Below are 23,549 nucleotides of genomic sequence, written 5' to 3'. Positions count from 1 at the left end.
GCTTACACTGGCTATATAAACCTAAACACTAGAGCATAGGAATGACTCACATCATTTTAATGTCTTTTTATTTTCCCTTAGCTAGCAGTAGCAAGTTCCAGCGTCTGGTATTCAGCTCTTCATGCTACTGGCTTCTCACTTAGTAGCATAATGAAACGTTTTCAATAGTAGGCTAGCATATACAGTATCTCACAAAAGTGAGTACACCCCTCACATTTTTGTAAACAGTGTAACACCACTGAAGAAATTACACTTTGCTACAATGTAAAGTAGTGAGTGTACAGCTTGTATAACAGTTTAAATTTGCTGTCCCCTTAAAATAACTCAACACACAGCCATTAATGTCTAAACTGCTGGCAACAAAAGTGAGTACACCTCTAAGTGAAAATGTCCAAATTGGGCCCAATTAGCCATTTTCCCTCCCTGGTGTCATGTGACTCCTTAGTGTTACAAGGTCTCAGGTGTGTTAAATTTGGTGTTATCGCTCTCACTCTCTCATACTGGTCACTGGAAGTTCAACATGGCACAAGAACTCTCTGAGGATCTGAAAAAAATAATTGTTTCTCTACATAAAGATGGCCTAGGCTTTAAAAAGATTGCCAAGACCCTGAAACTGAGCTGCAGCACGGTGGCCAAGACCATACAGCGGTTTAACAAGACAGGTTCCATTCAGAACAGGCCTCACCATGGTTGACCAAAGAAGTTGAGTGCACGTGCTCAGCATCATATCCAGAGTTTGTATGAGGGAAATAGGCATATGAGTGCTGCCAGCATTGCTGCAGAGGTTGAAGGGGTGGGGGGGTCAGCCTGTCAGTGCTTAGACCATATGCCACACACTGCATCAAATTGGTCTGCATGGCTGTCATCTCAGAAGGAAGCCTTTTCTAAAGATGATGCACAAGAAAGCTTGCAAACAGTTTGTTGAAGACAAGCAGACTAAGCACATGGAATACTGGAACCATGTCCTGTGGTCTGATGAGACCAAGATAAACGTATTTGGTTCAGATGGTGTCAAGTGTTTATGTGTGGTGGCAACCAGGTGGGGAGTACAAAGACAAGTGGGTCTTGCCTACAGTCAAGCATGATGGTGGGAGTCTCATGGTCTGGGGCTGCATGAATGCTGCTGGCACTGGGGAACTACAGTTTTTTGAGGGAACCATGAAAACCAACATGTACTGTGACATACTGAAGCAGAGCATGATCCCCTCCCTTCGGAGACTTGGCTGCAGGGCAGTATTCCAACATGATAAGGACCCCAAACACACCTCCAATATGACCATTGCCTTTCTAAAGGAGTTAAGGGTAAAGGTGATGGACTGGCCAAGCATGTCTCCAGACCTAAACTCTATTGCGCATCTGTGGGGCATCCTCAAATGGAAGGTGGAGGAGCGCAAGGTCTCCAACATCCACCAGCTCCGTGATGTTATCATGCAGGGTGGAAGAGGATTGGAAAATAATAGACACCACACAAAATATTGACACTTTGGGCCCAATTTGGCCTTTTTCTCTTAGAGATGTACGCACTTTTATTGCCAGCGGTTTAGACATTAATGGCTGTGTGTTGAGGTATTTTGAGGGGACAGCACATTTACACTGTTATACAAGCTGTACACTCACTACTTTACATTGTAGCAAAGTGTCATTTTCTCAGTGTTGTCACATGAAAAGATAAAATAAAATATTTACACAAATGTGAGGGGTGTACTCACTTTTGTGATATACTGTATTCTGTGAACATGTATTTTAAGTTCTTATGCAATGTAAGATGCAAATATGGCATCCTCCATGCATAATACATATAATTACAAACTATAAATAAAAACAAGGTTGTTTAAAAACTTTACTCACATTACTTTTATAAATCTGATCTAATCTATACGTTTTTTTCCAGGAAATATTGAGAGATTATGTATTCCCTATAGAAAACATCCAGAAAACCTACATCCAGTGGTAATAAGTTGTCTTTTGACAACTATGGACACTCAATAACCATGTGCCTAAAGCTGAACTCCAGGCACAAAAATGTTCATTGAAATACATCCCTCAAAAGCCACAACAGATATAAATTTCTGTAGCCCAGTCTGCAGCTCAAGTAGAAAAAGTAGTCTGTGTCTGTGCTGCAGAGGCGACTTTTATAAAGGCACTGCTCAAGGAGAGACTCCTTTTGCAGAACATAGAGTGGTTAGTGTTAAGGTGCCCTCCATCCACTAGGGGGGTGCGCTGAGAATGTGAACTGCTAGAGACTGCAAAGAGCAATGTGGAAGATTGTGGGAGGTGTAGTTTCTACAGACTGAGCTGGCTTTAGACGTGGTGGACAGGAGGAGGGGGGTGTTGTAACTTTGCTGGGCTGAGGAAAGAAAAGAAGGACTTGCAGAAAAACTGAGGTTGCGAGGAGTGAAAGAGAGACACAGTGGCAGCCATTCCGGAACATAAGAGGACACTTTGGGTGTTGGTTGAGTCTGCTGCCTAATTGTGGAGCCAGCCACTGAGGACGCTGACTGGGAATACTTTGTCAGTGAGCAGAAGGAGATCCCTCCTGCTGACACAGAGTGGTGAGAGGCCGCTGGCCAACCCTACACTGCACTTTGATAAAAGAGAGACAGAGTTGCATGCAAGAAACACAGTGGCAGTGCCTGCATCAGTTCATAAAAGGACATTACCTGGAGCCCTCCACCATAACTGTTGGGCCCCAAGCAACAGGTCAGCCAAAGAAATACGGAATCATATTACTGATTGTTGAACTGGTATTGTGGTATATATGTATATCTCCCCCTAGCCAGAGTTGCCCAGTACAGGGTAAAGGAGGGGTTGTGTTTGTATCAGTTTTTGCTTCTTTAAGATATTACCCCTATTGCTTAATACATGCAGTACATTTCTCTTACTGTTCACTCATTTTAGAATATTTCTTCATTTGTTAACCCTGTTGCAATATACTTCTTGCTACTACTTAACCAGCTGCTGTGTCATTCTTGGTGTCTATGCACCTTGAGCCTTTGGGGTATATTTTCAGATATCTACAGTAAACAATCTCAAGCCATTTGGATGTGTCGAAGTGTGTGGTGCTATTTGCAGAGTCGAGGGCTCAGGAACAGGGAACCTTCGGGAACCAGTGGCTTCTTTAGGGGTAAGCGCTATATCCCCTTTGTGTGCGTCAAATCCTTTTGCAAACCCAGGTATTACCTTATAAAAGATAGAATCACTGTACAGAGCAGTGGCGGAACTAACAGGGTCGCAGCAGTCGCACTTGTGACTGGGCCCTGGAGCTGACCAACTGACACCAATAGAGTGAAGGGAGAGGAGCTCTCCCCTCTACGAGGAGCTCTCCCCTCTACGAGGAGACCCAATGACACAGAGGCATCCCTGGAGTTACATGAATGCTGAAGGGGAACCGACTGGCTGACTAAGTGACAAATTGCTAGTGCAACTGATCCCAACCTCCACCACCTCTGCCTCTTACTGATCCCACCACCACCACAGATCTCACCCCTCTCCCCCCATCGTCTTTACAAAAGAGGTGTTGGGGGGTAGGTATTGGATCTGCGGTGGTGGTGGGGGAGGATGACACTATCACTGCCACTAATCTCACCCCCCCTCCACCACCCCTGCCACTGCTCCCACCACCCCTCACCGCCACTGCTGCCGCTGGTCCCACCCCCCTCACCACCACAGCCGCCACTGATTCCACCCCTTCACCACCACAGCCGCCACTGATCCCACCACCGCTGCCACTGATCCCACCCCCCCATCACTGCCACTTATCCCCCCTCACCACCATTACCACTGCCACTGACTCCACCCCGCTCACCACCACCACCACTGCTACCATTGATCCCACGCCCCTCACCACCACCACCGCTGCCACTGATCCCACCCCCCCTCACCACCACCACTGCTGCCACTGATCCCACCCCCCTCACCACCACCACTGCTGCCACTGATCCCACCCCCCCTCCCCGCCACCACTGCTGCAACTGATCCCATTCCCCCCCACTACCACTGCCATTCATCTCATCCATCATCCTATCCCATCACCACTGCCACTTATCCCATTCCACCACAGCCATCCCCCCACCACCAAAGCCACTCATCCCATCCCATCCCCCAACCACTTCCACCACCACTGCCATTCATCCCATCTACCCCACCACTACCACTGCCACTGATCTCTCCCCCCCACCACCGCTGCCACTCATCCTGTCCCATCCCCCCATGACTACCACAACCGATGCCACAGATCCTATTCCATTCCCCCATCATTACCACCACTGCTGCGACTCATTAAAAACCCATGCTCCGGGGGCCAATGCCTCACCCTTGTACACCTGGATAGGAGCAGTATATAGGGGATCCAATCCGCTCTCTGCTGCAGGAAGAAAATGGAGGGGATCAGTTACACTATTTGCTGCTCCTCCTATCCAGGTGTACAGGGGTGAGGCTTGGGGCTGGGTTGCCCGGGGGTCAGGGGGAGCCCTTATGGTTTCTTGCACTGGGGCCCTGAAGGTTCTAGGTACAGAGCTTGTGCAGAAAGCAGAGCTGTGGCAGGGGCCCGGCAAGCTCACCCACTATAAGGCCTCCTGCATACTAGATGTTTTTGCAGCTGCTTCTAGGGGTGTCTGGTGTTTTTCTTTTTGCCTGCCTTTAAACTTCCCCTGCATGTTAGCCTATGTGCCCATGCACACATGGGCTTTTAGCTGCTTTTAGTGGCAGGGGTTTTTAGAAACAGGAAAAAAAAACACTACCAGTGCATCCAGTTTGGGCAGAAAAACAGCTTGACACTGCAAATTGCTAGCTGCATTTAGCACTTGTGCGTTAATTCGTTTCAATGGCATGAATAAATTATTATTCTGGCCAATGCAATTTACTAATGCTTAGGCTCTCTAAGCCTGTAGAAGCGCCTAAAAGCTTGTAAAAGCTTTAGGCCCCTTTCACACGGGTCCGTTCTATCGACGGAGTCCGTTCTGCTCAGCGGGGGATCGATCCGCCGATCCCCACTGAGCAGGCGGATGATAGCTCCATCTCTGCTCTGTGTGTGGAGATGGAGCTGTCAGATCCCCGCTGTCCTCTATGGGGGAATCGGATGAGAACGAACCGCCTGTCCGTTCTCATCCGATCCCATCCGATTCGATCAGCTGGACTGATGGAAAATAGGGTTTCCATTCGTCTGGATAGGATCGGATAGCTGCAGGTGTCAGCGGAGATGTCTCCGCTGACATCCGCTGCCCCATAGGGATGCATGGAGCATCCGATCAGGTCCGCCTGAAAAACTGACAGTCGGATCGGATCGCCTGTGTGAAAGGGGCCTTAGGCACTTTTATAAGCTTTGGGCTTTTTTTCTGCCAAAACACTGCTGCCAGGAGGAAAGGCTTCTAGAAGAGTTTTCAAAATGTACTGTGTGCATGAGGCCTAAGATGCCTGCAGAAAAGTACAGGAGATGTTGAAGACAAGACCAGTCATCCTGCACAAAGAAAGAGAGCAACAGTGACCTGTTTTTATTACAGGAAGCTCCTGCACGGTGGCAAAGTTTCACACTGAACACAGATTTGGAAGAAGTCCATCAAGTTTCAAGGAAGCATACACATGCCTGATGTATTTAAAGTATTGGCTTATCCCAGAGTTCCGCTTTAACCAGCAGTAATATTCAGTTATATGTAGAAAACTCTCCTCTTTACCTCTCACAGAAATACCTTGATAAAAATGAAAATACAAATTTTTAACAAAATACCATTTTGTCATGGTTGCTTGTAGCCAGTTGGACTCCACTGTACTATGTATACATATTTTAAGGCCCAAATTAACCTTCAGAGAGACAGAATGGGGCCATAGACAATGTAACATTGCCCTCTTATCCCTTTAATTGACATTGATAAGGATTGCAGTAGGCATAGAGAAGCCATCAGTTTGCTTGCTAGCATAGGCCCTCTCCATCAGACACCAACTGCCTATAAGTACATCCTCCGTGAAGTGACAGGCAGGTGCACATCTTTGACCAATTGCACTCTCCCCCTGATTTAGTGCAAGGGCAGAACATCTATCTGATCCTGAACTCTTGTATTTTGTATTTTTTTGTGTTTTTTTGTATGTATGATCCTGAACTCTCGCCTAGGTTTCTTTGTAAATAATGGTGCTATATACTTTTTTTACTGGTTATATAAGAAGCAGCCATATCAAGGGCAGGACATCTGGGTTCAACTCCTCTCTAATTCTCTGGCCCTCAGGTCGACCCCCTGAGGCTGCATGGCAGCTTCTACAGAGGAGGGGCAGCCGCCCCCTCCCTCCAGGACCCCGCTCCCCAGCTGAAAGACCCAAGCACTTGTGCCCTTGACATTTATACAGCATACCAGCATGCACAGAGGCACATTTCTTTGCCAATTACCGAGACTGTACAAATGTCTGTGCAATCATTTGTCAGGTTTCCTCCCACTGTCCAACATGCCTCCCTATTGGTCCAGTGTGAAACACTTCAGACAAACTGAGCTGCACCTGAACACCATGAGCAGACCCCACTAGCAGATCCTGCTCTCAGGTAGGCAGAGAGCAATATAAATGTAACTGGCAATCTCTCTGATAAGCAGAAAATATCCAAAAACTATACTTTCTCTTCTAGCACCTACCTAGGAAGATTCTACAAATAGATAATCCAGTACCGTAACATAAAGGTTGCCGGTCTTGGGAGGCACAAAAGAACCAAATTCAGATTGTGTACTAGTGTTAATATTTAACACTTCCCCATTAATCCACCATTAACTGGGATACAATAGAGGTTGCTATACCTTAGATGGGTCACCCTTTGAACTGTTCCAAGAATGTTATTGCCTCCAAAGACCCCAACAACCAAATTCTTTTTAAAAAACAAAAAAAACAAATAAAAATAAACAAACCAGGGCAGGGATTCCTACTCGTCCGTTGTTCCAAAGGGGTCTGCTTTGCATTCGGATCTACCCCTTGCATCACCCTATCAGCAGCCCTACCTATCTCAACAACTTACCAATCCCGGTAAGTGACCACCCCATGATACTATGCTATTAACCCTGTACTGCCCTGTATAACCTGTCCTCCCTATCATGAGGCCCTGTACCTATTTATTTTGCTTCAGGCCTGTCTGGTTACCTCCTGCCTGACTCTCCAGAAACATACCAGCAGTGCATCCTATTTTATCAGTACTAGTGTGGCAAGGAGTTTTTGGGTACAGTTAGGGATGGATCACCACTGGGGAGGGCAGAAAAAAAAACAATTTAGAACCTCCTTTGGTAGTCAGTGCTACATGCATTATACAGTATGTAGTAATGTCAAAACTATGCAGTGGGTACCACATTTCTTTCCTAAGGCCCCGCATTTTGTAGGTATAGCTATTGATCATAAATATCTTTATGTACTGTATATTGTACTTACACTGCAATGGTCTGTGTAATGTATAAGATAATTCTCATAATGCTATTTATACACAAAAGTCATTCTTCATTGAGTAGTAACTGTGGGGATTAGATTACTATTCATTTGTTTATGATATATGATTTTTCATCATTGTCAGCAAATACTCCCCCACCTTCCTCTATTGTGAGCTCATGTGGTTGGTATTTAGTAGGAATGTCAACCTTATCTGGACACACTAGTTGGCATCTGTTTTGGCTAAACAGACAGACTTTGTAAAAATTCATAATTCTATTTGCCCTTTTTTATGTTGCACAGTGTAATAAGTCACTCCAGAAATGTTTTGTACCTATTTAACTGTTTAATAGGACAAGTTAAAATGTATTTAAAGACAATTTTTTTCTTTTAGTTTTGGATAGAGTGGGAATGAGTTAGAACCACTGTTAAGTTTTTATTGCTGTCTGTGTCCTATATGGGGAGATTCACCCTCTCTACTAATCCTGGTGAGCCTTACCACAAGGTGAAACAAATGATGTGTGTTTGTCATCAGAACAGGCAGTTAGGAGAAATATTCCAATGGGGGCACCTGTTGTGGACTCACTCCCGAGTCCCGCTGCTGCGTCCATTGGCACAGACAGCAGGATTAGGCCCCACCCCCGCTCCCGTGTCACAGGATCTGATTGACAGCAATGGGAGCCAATGGCGCGCGTGCATATCGCTGGATCAATTCAGGCTTAGGTAAGTAAAAAAAAAAAGGGGGGGGGGGGGGTTGATGCTTGAGCACAGACGGTTTTTCACCTTAATGCATAGAATGCATTTTTAGGTAAAAAACCCTAAGGCTTTACAACCACTTTTAACCAGGGGATTTAGTCCTTCCCCAGGCAGAAGGCAGGGATTACATTCTCTCCCATACCATGCTCAAAGGTCTTTACAGTTAGGGAAACTCTCTAACTAAAGACAGACAAAATTAATAACATTTTTTTAGTAGAACAGTGAAGAGTTACACCTGCTCTTAGGTTTTTATAACTGTTTGTGCCCTTGTTGGTCAGATGCTACAGGACAGAAAATAAAGTGATATCTTCTCAATGGAGACATGGAAAACAAGCAAAACCTGCTAAAGATTTAAACCCTTCATTACTCTATCCTAAACTAAAAGCTACAGTATCTCACAAAAGTAAGTACAACCCTCACATTTTTGTAAATATTTTATGATATCTTTTTTTTTTTTTATGTGACAAAACTGAAGAAATGACACTTTGCTACAATGTAAAGTAGTGAGTGTACAGCTTGTATAACAGTGTCAATTTGCTGTCCCCTCAAAATAACTCAACACACAGCCATTAATGTCTAAACTGCTGACAACAAAAGTGAGTACAGCGCTAAGTTAAAATGTCCAAATTGGGCCCAATTAGCCATTTTCCCTCCCCGACTCCCCTCGGTCATGTGACTCGTTAGTGTTACAAGGTCTCAGGTGGGAATGGGGAGCAGGTGTGTTAAATTTGGTGTTATCGCTCTCACACTCACATACTGGTCACTGGAAGTTCAACATGGCACCGCATGGCAAAGAACTCTCTGACGATTTAAAAGAAAGAATTGTTGCTCTACATAAAAAGGACCTACAGAAGGCTATAGGAAGATTGCCAAGACCCTGAAACTGAGCTGCAGCACAGTGGCCAAGACCACACAGCGGTTTAACAGGACAAGTTCCACTCAGAACAGGCCTCGCCATGGTCGCCTAAAGAAGTTGAGTGCACGTGCTCAGCGTCATATCCAGAGGTTGTTTTTGGGAAATAAACGTATGAGTGCTGCCAGTATTGCTGCAGAGGTTGAAGGGGTGAGGGGTCAGCCTGTCAGTGCTCAGACCATATGCCGCACACTACATCAAATTGGTCTGCATGGCTGTCGTCCCAGAAGGAAGCCTCTTCTAAAGATGATGCACAAGAAAGTCTGCAAACAGTTTGCTGAAGACAAGGGCATAGGTTACTGGATCCATGTCCTGTGGTCTGATCAGACCAAGATACCCTTATTTGGTTCAGATGGTGTCAACCGTGTGTGGCGGCAACCAGGTGAGGAGTACAAAGACAAGTGTGTCTTGTCTACAGTCAAGCATGGTGGTGGGAGGGTCATGGTCTGGTGCTGCATGAGTGCTGCCGGCACTGGGGAGCTACAGTTCATTGAGGGAACCATGAATGCCAACGTGTACTGTGACATACTGAAGCAGAGCATGATCCCCTCCCTTCGGAGACTGGGCCGCAGGGCAGTATTCCAAGATAATAATGACCCCAAGCACACCTCCAAGATGACCACTGCCTTGCTAAAGAAGCTGAGGGTAAAGGTGATGGATTGCAGGCAAAGCCATGTCCCTAGAAATAATCCCTATTGAGCATCTGGGGGCATCCTCAAATGGAAGGTGGAGGAGCTCAAGGTCTCTAACATCCACCAGCTCCCTGATGTCATCATGCAGGAGTGGAAGAGGACTCCAGTGGCAACCTGTGAAGCTCTGGTGAACTCCATGCTCAACAGGGTTAAGGCAGTGCTGAAAAATAATAATGGTGGCCACACAAAATATTGACACTTTGGGCCAAATGTGGAAATTTTAACTTAGCGCTGTACTCACTTTTGTTGCCAGCGGTTTAGACATTAATGGCTGTGTATTGAGTTAGGGGACAGCAAATTTACACTGTTATACAAGCTGTACACTCACTACTTTACATTGTAGCAAAGTGTAATTTCTTCAGTGTTGTCACATGAAAAGATAAAATAAAATATTTACAAAAATGAGAGGGGTGTACTCACTTTTGTGAGATACTGTATATAAGCTTTAAGTATGAACATACAAATAACTAAAGAAGAACAAGCCCCAACCTTTATCGAATTATATCAATATATAAATAATATGTGGGAACTTCCAAAGACTTCTGTCTAGAGTATCACTTTCCAGCTTGTGAAACAATGCTATTGTAAGTAGCAGTCCAGGTATTAAAGGTATAAGGAGAAGGGCAAGTGGACGATCAAATGGATTCCACATGCAGTAAGTGCCCTGCAGACAGACACAAGATGTTTTGAGACTCAGCCAGAGGACGTTTGTCAAACTCTTGAATAAAATAGAAAATCCCTGATCAAAGCAGAGCTCCTTAACAAATTTAAACATTTGTCACCTACTTTTACTTTTGATGTGTTTTGTATTAAAAACATTCATCTTTTCTTAGAAAGGGTAGCCTAATCTTCCGGCACACAAACTTTGCTTTTTGAAGAGAACACGCAGTGACAGCTACATGGTAACAAGGAAGTTTTTATTAGTCAATGGCACAGAAAAAGTCTAGGACAGGAAATTAATCAGTGGGACTGTGAGAAATCCACAACACTTTGTTTTAGTATTATTGTACATGCAGGTTAGAGCAGATCACATTAGTAACAACACACTGAACTAAGGGAGGACATTTCCTCCTATTAAAACACTGTACTGTAAAGCCCTAAATAGCCTTGAGGATTTTGGACCTTTCAACAATGCTGCAGTGTAATAACTTTATGTGCCCTGCTCACTAACATCTAGGATTAATTTTATGACTTTACCTGACATTCGGAGCCCAGCGGTAAAGAACACTCTTGCTTTTGTCAATGAAGACTTGCAAACCCAATAAAGGGAGAATTTAGTGCACATATAATGCTTCATCATTTTAATTCTGTTGTTAAATTCACATTGCACATATTTGTTGTATCATGTTTTTTTTTCTAATGGTACTTCATAAATACATCTGTATTTTCTCACTCTATTGGCTAATTCTATGGCAGTGTACTCAGATGTTGAGAAAAAAAATCTGCTTGATAAGCTCAATGAGAAACCTATTACCATCAATCTTTTTCAACAGACCTAAAGTGAGTGTAAAGTCAGAAGGTTTTTTTTTTATCCTAATGCATCGTATGCATTAAGATAAAATAAAAAAAAACTTCTGTGTGCAGATGCCTCCCTTAGCCCCCCTAATACAAAGCTGAGCCCCATCTATATCCAGAGAAGTTGCAGGAGAGACTCGGCTGTCTGGGACTCTCTCTCCTGATTGGTGCCTTTGGCTCCCACTGCAGTCAATTAACCAATGAGGACAGAGAGGGGGTGGGCCCGAACCACAGCCCTGTGTCTAAATGGACATGCGGAGCTGCGGCTCACCTCGGCTGCCCCCATAGAAAGCTTTTTGCTGTTGGGGGCACTCAACAGAAGGGAGGGGCCAGGAGTTTCGAAGAGGGACCTCTAAATAGAAGGATCTGGGCTGCTCTGTACAAAACCACTGCACAGAGCAGGTAAGTAGAACATACTTGTTGTTTTTAAATAAAAAAAAACCGAGACTTTACAATCAGTTCAAGGTGGGTGCGCACTAATCAAATTTCTGCCAGGTCAGCAGGGACCAGCCAGGTTTCTATCTGTGTGTGACCCTCCCTGTGTTTGACAGAAGTTAATCGGTAGATCAACTGTTGGAAAATTTTCATTTGATCAGTTGCTGATAAGTGTATTCTGAAAGCAGAGGAATCCTGCTGTCACAATACAGTAGCACAGCAGGGAGGATTCCTCTATCCACTTCGCTTGTGTGGATGGGGGAATCTGTTCCCTTTTGTCCTGCTTTATGGTTACTCAAGTTCACATTGAACACCAATAAAATGTATATGAATTAAAAAATATAAACTTTCGCCCCCCGTGAATAGGTGGCGAGCAACAGATTAGACACTTTTCACCTCCTTGCAATATGTAATCCCCTCCAGCCATTCCTTATCTGCTTTTCAGAGGCACTGTTTAGACCCCTCACTGCTCCCCCACCTACTGTCATTAATGTATTCGTTCCTGACTGGGAACTGATTTCGTTCCAGGAGGGTTTCATATCTCCCTACCTGCTGAATTGGGAATCTGATCTTGGCTGGGCCTTTTTGAAGGAACAAAGAGATCATATTTTGTACTTCACGCACTGATCCTCAATTACGAGTAGATTCCAGAAGGTGGGTTTAAGGTCTTGTCACGTTGGCATAGAGTTCCCATGCTCTTTTATAAGATTTGCTCTTCGGTCTGCCCCACTTGTTGGCGCTGTCAACAATCAGATGATTCATTACTATATATATTCTGGACATGCACCCTTACCTGCCCTTTCTAGGACTCAATCTAGAAATTGGTTTTTAGACTGACAATCATTACGCTAACAGACGAACCAACGCGATTCTTGCTTTACCTCACCCCAATTTTGAGGCATAGATATACGAAGTCCCTATTGATCATTCTTCTTAATGCCACTAAAATATGTATACCGCAAAAGGGGAAATGCCCAGAACCCTCAACAGTTGGTCAGTGGATAGCTGTAGTGAACGAAATCAACCTGATGAAACAATTAATGGCTGTGTTAAATCAAAAGAAGGAAAAATTAAATAAAACCTGTTTTTTTGGCATGATTTCTGGTACTCACAAGCCTACAACACCCTTCTGGCCTCCCCAGATAAGCAAATGTGTGCATGTGTACTCACCCCCCCCCCCCCCCAATTCTTTTTTTTTTTTTTCCAAAGTTTTTCTGTTCCTTATCTACCATTTCCTATAGAATCTGTTCATTCTCTTCTCCTTCTCACTCTTGCTTGCTCGTCATCTAACCTGCGTGATGTCATGCTTTTTCCTATTTTCTTTTTATTGAAAAATTGTACTCATACACTGGCCTCTGGGTGAGTCTATTCTTATATATTGTTGTTCTTTACAGAGTACTGAAATACTCAGTTGCTGCTCAGGCATTGACCTTCATGTTTTGTACTTTGCTTACTATTATTATTATTATTATATAGGATTTATATAGCGCCAACAGTTTGCGCAGCGCTTTACAACTTGAGGGGAGACAGTACAAGTACAATACACTTTAATACAGTAGGAATAAGAGGGCCCTGCTCTTATGGCCTTTTTTTTTTATTTTTTTATATATGTTTGTGTAACAGTTTTGAATATTATACCCTCATTCGATACTGCACTTGTAAAGTTTTGCTGAAGTGTGAAATAAAACTTAAAATAAAAAAAACAAAAAATAAAAAAATATATATAAACCTCTGTTGTCCACTACTGAATGTTTGAAATGAATACAGCTTAATTGGAATAATAATCCAAAAATTCAGGCAACGTGGGTGATTTCAGTCTCCTGCTGCTAAGACATTTACCCACTTTCAAGTGTTTATCTTCTTTACATTTCTTTGGCACAGTAAGTTTCTACAAAATATACCGTGATAAAGCTTTTACATTGTATAGCAAGAATTATGAATTGAAATGCTTCCCCTTGTAGCAGAATTCCCAGCATAGGTGCTGACTGTGGGTCCCCCTGGGTCACAGTGTGCAACAAAAGTACCTTTGAATATGTTTCTCCAAGTGTGAGCACTGACACAAGAACCAGTCCAGTACCTTTGGGTTTTTTAGTTTATTTAGGAACTTGTATTGAAGAAGGGATGAGAGGGATACTCCGACAAGTAAACTATACACAAATAGGCAGAAACTCTAGAAAATGCTGCTTAGCGCTGGTTAACGCTGGCCGGATGCCTGTTAATGCTGACTTGATGCTGGTTAACGCTGACTGAATGCCCTTTTAACGCTGGCTTGACACTGTGACTTTACCTGTGACTGTCAAAGTCCTTTTTAGCTCCCTGAGGTACTCCTTCTTGAGGTAGCTGTTAGGGGGTTAGAGACTGTGTCCTTTTTTTGGATATTTCCCCATACTTTCTGGGCCAATGTGGGCAGTGGGCACAGACAAAAACACATTTTATGAGAGCAGGGAAGCTTAGAACTTCTGTTATTGAAGTTTTTAATGTTGTCTGTGCCTTTCTGTCCACCTGAGAACAACATCCACCATTTCGTGTACTAGCATAAAAAGATCCGTAAGGGAGGCAAATCTCTCTAATCAGGTCACAGACAGAAAAATAAAACCTAAACCAACCTATCCAAAACTAAAAACAATTAGCTGGAAATGTGAATGATATATGATATATAAAATATTTCTATATATCTTTGAACTCGGGGGGGGGGGGGGGGGGGTCTTCTTGAGGTTTTCCAAAAATATTCCAATGTTATCCTTTTTTAAGATGCTGTTTATTAAGTTTTAGATATACAGACATAAAAAACATTACAGTGAATATAATTTCACAAACTTTTGTCTTTCAAAAGTAATTTCAAGAGTAATGGCATCAAAATCAAAAGCCATGGTAAGAACAGTGCAGCAGAACAAATGACATAACAGTATATGTTGACAATTAAATAGTCTCCTAGGAAAAACCATTGTAGCCGAAATGGTGAGAGTGCCTTCATGGACCAAAAAATGTTCTCACATCACAGGGGGAAACTCTATTGGTACATGTAAGCTGGTATAAGAGAAGGGCACAATCAATTAAACTTTTCCATTCAGAATAAGATGAAGAAGAGGATCCTTGCCAGGTCAATAATATATTTTTATATATAATATATATATTTTTTAATAGAAATATAGTAGACTCATTGGTTTCTTAGAGCGTGAAGTAAGTTGAGTCTTTAACCAATCCCAATAAGCTTATTTTAGGACATTTTATATTAGGTATGCCCAAGGCTGATTCAAGAAACCCATTCTCCTGTAACCAGAATTAATGCACTTGTGGGCATGTCCTTGGCGCATGAGAAAAATGAGTCTTTTGATCACAGGTGTGAAAAAAAAGTGGAGAATGACAGAGTTTTAGCTTGTAAATTTTGTATAAATCTAAAGGAGTATAACATATCTGATGATAATGTTTAATTTGGATTCATCCCTCTTTGGAAGAGATAATCGAGGGCATGTAGAATTCCTCAAAATCATCCCAGGCTTTTGCTGAGGCATCATTTTTGAGGCAATTATATTGGATGATAGGAGTTGCATCTACGGTATTTTAGTGGAGAGCAAAACAGCATAATAACTGCAAATCAATTTAGTATTATCTGGGGACTGTAAAAGATTCTCTAAAGGGGTGTGTAGACCATTGTAACAACCCCAAATTGACTAATAGCTTCTAGCTGATAGTAGTATAAGAATTTGGTGTGTTAAGTGTTCCTTCGTTAAAAAGACCCAAAGAGAGTCAGTCAGATGCCTGCAACGTGGGATCAAGAGAAATGCGGATAAATGAGGATTGTCCCAAATTGGGTTTAATAAAAAGGGACCATGATTCACAAAGTTTTTGGTGTCGTTTTTTATGAGGGTGGTACCCTAAAGAAATTGTACCCTTTGACAGTACAAGGAGTTATGTAGGGACTCAAATGAGGACATAATTGCAGCTTCCAGGTCTGTGCCAGTATTCTCATTCCTCAGTCTCAGCCTATCCTGTATTGAAATCAAATGTGCTGCCAAATAGTCCTAGTTTGAGAGGTCTGTCTCCGGAAACAAGCATTACCAGAGTTGCAGGGTAACATGAATGAGAAGCCCTTGGCAGTGTCATGCCAGTGTTGGGCACTAGCAACACCCCTGCATATTATTGCTAGGTGACTAGGGACAATTCCAGGGGTGTTTATTTCCCAGAGAATGATCCCTCAAAATGGGGACAAATGTGGGTACAAACTGGGGTGTGGTTCATGGGAGTGGTTAAACGTGGGCATGGCCAGTCAGGTGTCCCTGAATTTCATCTTCAAAATCTGGTAACCTTATTCCACAGAGAAATCTCAACCCATTTGGAAGATGAACATCAGTTTAATATTTTAGTTTTAATACATCACATACACCATAATACCAGTAAAAGACCATGAAAGAGAATAAAGGTGTTTATGAGTGTACTATTTTTTTTTTAATGAGTTTATGTTGCAGAGTTGTTGTTGGACTTCAGGGTTATAATCAAATTTGAAAATCCTTTCCGTTCACCTTAGAATACCTTTTCTTGGTATTACCCCTGCATAGAAATGCAGCAAAATAGTGAAAATACTGAACATAGAAAAACAGTTGGTTTCAGCAAACTTTATGAACGTTTTATGTCCCAGTACAAACAGCCACACACACCTCTGTTTACACTATACCTGCTTTATCCTGGGAAACAGTGCTTACCCTTAGAACCATCCAGTTGTTAGAGGGAACTTGAGGTCATGATATTCACATATACTGTAAGGCAGGAGATTCTGTTTTTAGAAAAAACAGGACGGGAAGGCAATTATAGTTTGTCTAGTGCTGGGAAGAATTAGAATAAAAATGGTTTATGTAAAATAAAGGAAGAAGATGTTTCCTTTTTTATCCTCTAGCCCCCTTCCAGTTGCAATTTTCTAGAGCCTGGCTTTCTAAATGGCCTGAACTGGGAATTCCTTAAAGTAGATGTGAACCATACCTGGATGATATTTATTTTGTTACAGCATGGTGTATTATAAACAAATTTCATGTTTTTTCCTCCTGAAAATACTGATTGTACTTTTTTTTTAATTCTTCTTTTCATCTTAGGGCCGCAGATCAACCTTTTTGCAGCTACTCTTTGTGTACATAATATACATCCTACATTTGAAATAACAAACAGGAATAAAATGTATACTGTATAGAGCAGTTCCACAAAAGGACAAACAGCAGTCCCACCCTCAAAGCTTTATTAAGTACAAAATTATCAAATACAAAAAGAAAATTACCAAGTAACTCCATCACTCACCAATAGAAACCAAATGACAATGTTGTCACTTATAAAACCAATGCCCTGGGTCACAGACATGCCAACACCCACATCGGCTATGGTGTCTCTATATGAATAAGAGCATAATGCCTGATAAAACTGTAGAGTATAGAAAAACCTAGATTAGCACTGGGAATAGCCCTAATCACTAAAGCCTCAACAGAGGATGTACATACAGCGACACCCAGCCCTTACTCAGCAGACCAGTGTTATCAATATATTTCAATTTAAATATATTGATAACACCGGTCTGCTCAGTAAGTGCTGGGTATCGCTGTATGGCCATCCTCCAGAAGACACCCTATATCTGGCCAAAACTTTAATCAGTCTGTGAGCTTCCCTGCTCAACAGAAGTCAGTTGTTTAACCACTTGCCGACCGCCGCAAGTACATATACTGCGGCGGTCAGCCCCGGCCAGGCAAAGTGACGTATCGGTACGTCACTAGCCTGTGAGCCAATAGGGGGCGAGCTCGCACCGCCGGAGGCGTGCACCCGCCCCCGCTCGTTCATGGACACCTCCGCGCGAGTGACCGGCGGACCCGATCGTCCGCTGTGAAGGGAGAAAGGCAGGCGGCTAATGTAAACAAAGCTGCCTGTCATTCTTTCCTGTGTAACAGCAGAGATCTAACGGTCCTGCTATGTAGGACCGTAGATCTCTGCTGTTACATGTAAAGCCACATCCCTGCACAGTTAGAAACACGCCCCTAGGGACACACTTAACCCCTCCTTCTCCAATAAAGTTAATCCCTTCCCTGCCAGTGTCATTTTTACAGTAACAGTGCATATGTATAGCACTGATTAATGTAGTAATGTCACTGGTACCCCCAAAAGTGTCAAAAATGTCAGTCAAGGGTCCGATCTGTCCCCTGCAATGTCGCAGTCCCGCAAAAAAAATTGCAGATCGCCGCCATTACTTGTTAAAAAAAAAACAACAAAAATGACAAAAATCTTTCCCTTAGTTAGTAAACGCAATAACTTTTGCGCAAACCAATCAAAATACTCTTATTGTGATTTTTTTTACCAAACATATGTAGCAGAAAACAAATTGGCCAAAAATGTTAAAGAATTTTGATTTTTACATTTTTTTGGGGGGAATTTCTTATAAAAAAAATGTGAAAAATATTGTTATTTTTGCAAAATTGTCGCTCTTTTTTTGTTTATAGCGCATGATCAAAAAATTGCACAGGTGATCACATACCACCAAAAGAAAGCTCTATTTGTGGGGAAAAAAGGACGACTTTTAGGTACAGCGACGCACGACCGCGCAATTGTCCGTTAAAGTCACGCAGTGCCGAATCGCAAAATAGGCCCTGGTCAGGAAGGGGTTAAAATCTTCCGGGGCTTAAGTGGTTAATGAACTTCTGTTGAAAGGACATGTTGGAAAATGTTTAATCTAGCAGTGACTGCAACCAATTAGTGCATTCTGACAGTGGAGGGTGCCGCTGTCCGAATAAAATGTCCTGGCAGAGAGATATCACTAACAGTGTATGTCCAGATTTAGGCCTCATGCCCACATGCATAAAAAAACTCCACTTTTTCATGCATATGGCATTTTTGAATGCCTTTAAATGAAGTTCTGTGTTAGCCTATGTGGCTATGTGAACTAGGCATTTATGGTGACAACACTCCCTTAATATAGTCTCCCTAGAACAGAAAGTTTATTCATACTACAGAACACCTCTCCCTCATCTCATCTCCAAAACATAAGAAGCAGGTTGTCTCTGGTCCACAAGTAGAACTGGAAACAATGCTATCTGAGAAAAGTGCAGTACAGGCAAAGAGCCCAGAAGGTTATCAGTTCACAAAGTTTCTGGCAGAATAAACTGATTAGAGCTTTGCATCAAATATTTTTGCATTTATTGAACAGTTATAAAAAAGAAAAAGGAAGCTTAACCAATTGCTGCCCGCCCGCCGCCTTTTTTACTGCGGCAGGGCGGCTCGGCTGCATCCAGTTACGTTGTACTACGTCACTGGAGTGCTTGTGTTTTTAGACACAGCGGGAGGCAGGCCGTGGGAGGAGCAGCAGCGATTGCCGCTGCCCTCCCGCGATCGTCCGAGAAACCAAGAGAAGACCCACCTGCTTATGTAAACAAAGCAGGCGGATCTTCTGTCAGACAGGCAGGGACAGATCAGCAGTTTCAGCTAAGCCCCACATAGTCAGTAAGCATATTAGGCATACATTTAAGCCCTTTGATCACCCCCCAGTATTAATCCCTTCCCTGCAAGTGTCATTTACACAGTAACAGTGAATATTATTTAGCACTAATTACTGTAATAATGTCACTGGTCCCCAAAAAGTGTAAAAAATGTCAGTTAGGGGTCCAATCTGTCCGCCGCAATGTCGCAGTCCCGCTAAAAATCGCTGATCGCCGCCATTACTAATAAAAAATAAATAAATAAAAAGTCCAAAAATCTATCCCGTAGTTTGTAAATGCTATAACTTTTGCGTAAACCAATTAAAATACGCTTTTTGGGATTTTTTTTACTAAAAATATGCAGCAGAATACAAATTGGCCTAAACTGATAAAAAAAATAAATTTTTTAACTTTTTTTTTATTGGGAATGTTTTATAACAGAAAGTAAAAAATATGGCGTTTTTTTCAAAATTTTATTTATTATTTTTTGTTTATAGTGCAAAATCTAAAAACCGCAGAGGTGATCCAATACCACCAAAATAAAGCTCTTGTGGGGAAAAAAGGACATCAATTGTATTTGGGTACAGCGTCGCACGACCTCACAATTTTCCGTTAAATTAACGCAGTGCCGAATCGCAAAAAATGGCCTGGTCATTAAAGGGGTAAAACCTTCTGGGGCTGAAATGGTTAATAGACTAAAAGGGAGCAAATACGAGACATTTAATGGGTTTACATGAAGTTTGCATGCATCTAAACCCATGACAAAATGTAAAATATTACATCTTACTATTCCTTAAATGTGGTGGCTGCATTCCTTTTTTTTGTTTCAAGCTTTTTTCCCCTTTATTTTCATATGGTGATCCTGCCAGTAACACACTACCTGTCTAAAGTGTGAAAAAGCTCACCATGTGTACTGTATATATATATATGGAGAAGCAACATTGTAACGCTAGCACAAGTAATGTTTTCAGACTACAGAACACCTTTCATCTTGATAGCATGGGGGAGAGGGGGTGTTCTGTAGTCCACAGGGGGAACTGGGAACCGTGCTGGGAATAACTGAAGGAATAACTAGGCTCACAGAGTTCGCAGAGGAAAACTGGAGAGAGCTAACAACACTGCTTGGATTTCAGTGTAGTAGAGGAAGAGAGCACAGGAAATTACAAACTTACTGGATTCTGGGAAGATCAGCAGGTGCGTTTTGCTCTTTTTAACAGATATAACAAAACGCTTTCAATGGTATATTTTACCAGCCTTAATTAGGCAAATAAAGAGAAGTTAATCGCTAGAGTTTACATATTCCTGATGAACTCCTGGAGTTATTATCAGTTATGAAAAAGGTGCTATACTTTCCTTATTCCTTGCTCCTGCAGGCTTCCTCCTCTTTATGTGGCTGATCCCCTGGTTGCAGCCCTCTGACGCTACCCCCTACAACAGTGATGGCGAACCTTGGCACCCCTGATGTTTTGGAACTACATTTCCCATGATGCTTATGCACTCTGCAATATAGTTGGTGGTTGGTTGATGGAGTTTCTTCTGGACCTGTCCTCCCTCAGATGGAAATGGCCGAGGGATATCCCGGATTTCAACGATGAAGACTGGTCAAATATGGGGGGCTCCCCATTTAGGCAACTGTTTTTTATTGGAGACATATTAGTTTAATTTAAAATCCTGCACATGGCCTATTTTATACTTAATTGGCTTCACAAACTCAATCCAACATCTTCTCTGTTCGGTTGGAGATGTACCCATCAGTCTGGCAATCTCACAGTAATTGAGGGCAGGGGTAGACATGGTCAATGCAGTGGCAGGTACATCCTTTACCTCTGTTTGTTGGACCTAGTTGACAATCTTGTTCCTAGCAGAGCAAAAAGGACCCTTTTAGGGTTACTTTTATTTAATGCCAGGAAGGCAATTACTTTAAATTGGAAAAAGCCTTTCCCCCCCAGGTCCACAGATTAAGGGCAGGTATGCTTGGAGGATGTCCAACCCCCATTACCATTTGCCCGTAGTTTGGGAATTAGTACAGGTAAAAACGGAATAACTTCAGCTGTAATTGTGCCCTTGCATCCCTATACCTTAAAGGAGCGGTGGGCTCCCTCCAGGCACCTGCCCTTAATCTATCCAACTGCTCCTTTTTGGGAGACTCTCAAAATGATAGAGTTAGGACCGCAGTAAACTGAGGTGCCTTGACATAGCCACACATACACTACATTACCAAAAGTATTGGGACGCCTGCCTTTGCAAGCACATGAACCCTAATAGCATCCCAGCATTAGTCCATAGGGTTCAATATTGAGTTGGCCCATCCTTTGCAGGTGTAACTTTTATTGTCACCTTAAGAGTTCCCTTCACTTGAACTAAGGGGTCAAGCCCAACTCCTAAAAAACAAGCCCACGCAATAATACCTCCTCTGCCAAATGATTTAGACCAGTGCACAAAGCAATGTCCATAAAGACATGGATGAGCGAGTTTGGTGGTGGAGGAACTTGACTGGCCTGCACTTAGTCCTGACCTCAACCCGATAGAGCACCTTTGGGATAAATTAGAGCGCAGACTGCGAGCCAGGCCTTTTTATCCAACATCAGTGCCTGACCTCACAAATGCACTTCTGGATGAAGGGTCAAATATTCCCATAGACATCCCTCTAAACCTTGTGGGCAGCATTCCCAGAAGAGTTGAAGTTGTTATAGCTGCAAAGGGTGGGCCAACTCCAGACTAGAACTGGGATGCCATTAAAGTTCATGTGCCTGTAAAGGCAGGCGTCCTATATTTTTGGTAATATAGTGTATGTTTGTATCTAAACCCCTTGTTTTTAACGTGAACTGTTAGACAAGGCCAATTTGATTTTGTTGCAGGCTAGCTAGTAAGTGAGCTAGGAAATTTGGTTGGTTTTGATGTGCTTTGTCCATGTGCTCCTTGCTGCAAAGACTAGTTATAGGTTGGGGTGGTTGCCATTTGTTTTTAAGAAGGATACATATGCCAACGGGGTTATTTTGAGAAATTTGATAGAGTGTGGGCAGGGTGGATAGGAAGTGGCTTCACTGCTTCCATGCCCGATTCACTTTGACTTGACTTAATTTTTGCTATCTGGTCTACTGCTTGTTGCATAAATGAGATAGTGATCCTGCCAACATGACGACCTTGTAGATGCCTGGGAGTATATCCTGTTGAATGTATTTATTATATTGTACTTCATCCTTATTCAGTTTGAACCTCACAAGTTGTACATGTTTGGTGGGTTTATATTGCTCTAATTTGGCACTTTTTTTTTGTTGTTTTTTGTTTTGTTTCTAAGTAGGCAGGTGCACTCCTGCATGGGTTGCACCGTGAGTGCCGTTCACATACGAGCGACGCTACTTCACACCGCGACCTCCGAGGTCGCGGTGCGAGCAGCGCGCCGCGACCTCGGAGCGGCCGCCACAGACTTCATAACATTGAAGTCTATGGCGGTCGCCTCCTGGTCGCCCCAAAGAAGCTCCAGACCCTTTTTCTAAGTCGGAGCGACTTGTGTCGCTCCTATTAGAACGGGTCCGCAGCTTCCCTATGGGAGGCGACCTACGGCGACCTGTGAGGCGACCAGGTCGCCCTAGTGGGAACCGGGACTTAGAATGTTTTTCTTTTGTGCATCTTTTTGAAAGCAAATTAAAAAAAAATTAAAAAAACAAGCATTTAGCCCTTGCAGTAAGATCCACTGCATGGTCAAATCTTTTTTTCCCGGAGTTCAGCTTTAACCACAAGAAACTCTCCCTGGAAACAAAGTGTTTGCAGCAATATAGAAAGGACAGATTGCCCTGTAGGCAGAACAGCTTTTGTTTGCATATGTCAGTTCCTTTACTGTTTTACAGTCCAGGTTAGTAGGGTTAGATGTTTACTACATGTTCAGTGTTAATTAGACTTCACTGCTTACACTAAGAACTCTTTAACCTGGTGTTTGCTTTTGGCTGCTCCCAATCTGAAGAATTTTTGCGTTTAACTGGACAAGGGTCACTCACCGTGCATTTGTGGTGCAAAGCTCTAATAAGGTGAAAAATAAGAAAGAATAAAGTAGAAAGGGATTGTAGGCAATCACGGTACTTAGGTTTTGATAATCTCCATTATGTCTAAATTTCTATACTTATTGAGCCATCTGTGATGTACAGTGATAATCAAAGGAAAGTACTGCAATAACACTAGTGCCCAAATAAAAATCCAAAAGAATATTTGAGGAAAGTATTAGATAAACTGTCCTTGTTTAAAAAAGGTAACTTATTATTGGCAGGTGATTTTAATTTCTGCATGGATCCATTGCTGGACTGTTACGTCGAGTGCACAGGCGAGGGGAGAACTCGAGTTGAAGAAGGTAATGAATAAGCTTTACCAATGCCAATTGGAGAATCCAACACCCAGGAGATAGGGATTACTCTTTCTACTCCC

Source organism: Pelophylax lessonae (genome assembly GCF_965119305.1).
Source record: "Pelophylax lessonae genome assembly, chromosome: 5".
Taxonomy (NCBI): domain Eukaryota; kingdom Metazoa; phylum Chordata; class Amphibia; order Anura; family Ranidae; genus Pelophylax; species Pelophylax lessonae.
The sequence above is the reverse complement of the archived record's forward strand: the minus strand, read 5'-3'. Positions refer to the sequence as shown.